Here is a 2,500-nt window from a genome sequence, read left to right on the forward strand (position 1 = left end):
CGTGTCGGTCGAAAAATCAAAATAAATCGAGGCGTTGTCGGTTTTCCACGAAACTTGGCAGATCCTCTGCATGTATTTTTATAGAGATGCCTGCAAAAAACCAGCTCAAAATTCGAACTCTAGGTCGACTAGCGCGGATGTCGTGCCTTCTTGACGTTTTGACGCTTAAAAATTCGTAATTAACGAATCCCGCGTGCAAATTCGCCAAAATTTCTTGGGGGAGGCCCTCATGATGTCCCAAACACGCCTGAATTTTTTGGGAGCAAGATTTGTCCCGTTGATGGGTGCTCCTTTGAAAAAAAATTGCGATTTTTGCGCGTTTCGGTCGAAAAATCAAAATAAATCGGAACGTTGTCGGTTTGCCACGAAACTTTCCAGACCCTCTAGATGTATTTTTAGTGAGGTGTCTGCAAAAAACCAGCTCAAAATTCGATCTCTAGGTCGATGTTTTGATTTTTCGTTTTCTTGAGTTTTTGGCGCGTAAAAAATTCATATTTAATCCGTCCCTCGTCGGAAAATTCTAATTTTTTGTGGGAGATGTTGTTTTTATGTCCCTAACATGCCTGCAAAAAATCGCGGAAAAACTCAACCTCTAGGTCACATTTTCGGGACTTTATGCCTGCAGGGAAAATTAACCCCTTTTTCTACAAAACTGGAAATGGCACATCAGACATATATAGGGGGAGCTGCTTGTTGGGGCATGGCTGGGCATGGCTGGGGGCTGTCTGGGGGGCGCCCAGGCACCCCCAGCCACTGCCCAACAAGCAAATATGCCCCATTTTCATCAATTTGAGCCGTTTTCATCAAATCTTTTTGATAAATTCGGATCTTTTGATGAATTTGGGGGGGATTTGGTGGGAAAGAGGTGCTGTTCTTGAGCTGGGCAGCCACAGGCCAAGTCACGTCGGGAGGGAATTCGTAGGCAAAAATCTCTAGCGCGCTGCCGATTGAAATTTTTGCCCATGCCTGGGACTCGGCAGGCCAAATCACGTCGGGAGCCCCGTGCTCAGGCCAAACCACGTCGGGAGGGGTCCCGTAGGCCAAAATTCCTCGCGCGTGCGCGCGCGCGCCTGCGCACCCGTATTATTAAGGTCATACCGATTGAAATTTTTGTTCACGGCTGGGACTCGACCTTCCCGTGCCCATGCCAAGCCAGGGCAAGGCGGCATTTTGCAATTCGGGAGGCAAAACGGGGTTGTTTTTTTCGTTTCTTCGGCTATCGACGCTCAAAACATTCGTAGTTAACGAATCCCGCGTGCAAAATCGCCAAAATTTCTTGAGGGAGGCTCTAATGATGTCCCAAACATGCCTGAATTTTTTGGGAACAAGATTTGTCCCGTTGATGGGTGCTCGTTTGAAAAAAAATTGCGATTTTTGCGCGTTTCGGTCGAAAAATCAAAATAAATCGAAACGACGTCGGTTTGCCACGAAACTTTCCAGACCCTCTAGATGTATTTTTATTGAGGTGTCTGCAAAAAACTAGCTCAAAATTCGAATTCTAGGTCGACTAGCGCGGCCGGGTCGTGACTTCTTGACGTTTTGACGCTTAAAAATTCGTAATTAACGAATCCCGCGTGCAAAATCGCCAAAATTTCTTGAGGGAGGCTCTAATGATGTCCCAAACATGCCTGAATTTTTTGGGAACAAGATTTGTCCCGTTGATGGGTGCTCGTTTGAAAAAAAATTGCGATTTTTGCGCGTTTCGGTCGAAAAATCAAAATAAATCGAAACGTTGTCGGTTTGCCACGAAACTTTCCAGACCCTCTAGATGTATTTTTATTGAGGTGTCTGCAAAAAACTAGCTCAAAATTCGATCTCTAGGTCGATGTTTTGATTTTTTGGTTTCTTGAGTTTTTGACGCGTCAAAAATTCATATTTAATCCGTCCCTCGTCGGAAAATTCTAATTTTTTGTGTGAGATGTTGTTTTTATGTCCCTAACATGCCTGCAAAAAATCGCGGAAAAATTCAACCTCTAGGTCACATTTTCGGGACTTTATGCCTGCAGGGAAAATTCACCCCTTTTTCTACAAAACTGGAAATGGCACATCAGACATATATAGGGGGAGCACCTTGACTGGGTATGGCTGGGCATGGCTGGGGGACTGTCTGGGGCGCGCCCAGGCACCCCCAGGCCCCTGGTAACAAGCTGCTCCCCCCAAATCTGCCCCATTTTCATCAATTTGAGCTGTTTTCATCAAATTTTTTTGATAAATTCAGATCTTTTTGATGAATTTGGGGCAGATTTGGTGGGAAATAGGGGGAAATCTTGCTGTTCTTGACTTGGGCAGGCACAGGCCAAACATGCAGTTCAACATTTGTTCATGCCTCGTCTTGGCCAAACTTTGTCCTCGTCATGCAAGAGTAGGATTGATTCATATTTTCCACGTCCCGTCGAAAGCCCAGCCAATCCCCCAGCGTGGGAAAGAGGGGGTCGTCTTGCCGTTCGTGACTTGGGCAGGCACAGGCCAAGCATGCAGTTCAACGTTTGTTCATGCCTCG

Source organism: Medicago sativa, chromosome 6 (assembly GCF_051527215.1).
Source record: "Medicago sativa cultivar Bolivia chromosome 6, Bolivia_mono, whole genome shotgun sequence".
NCBI classification, from domain to species: Eukaryota; Viridiplantae; Streptophyta; class Magnoliopsida; order Fabales; family Fabaceae; genus Medicago; species Medicago sativa.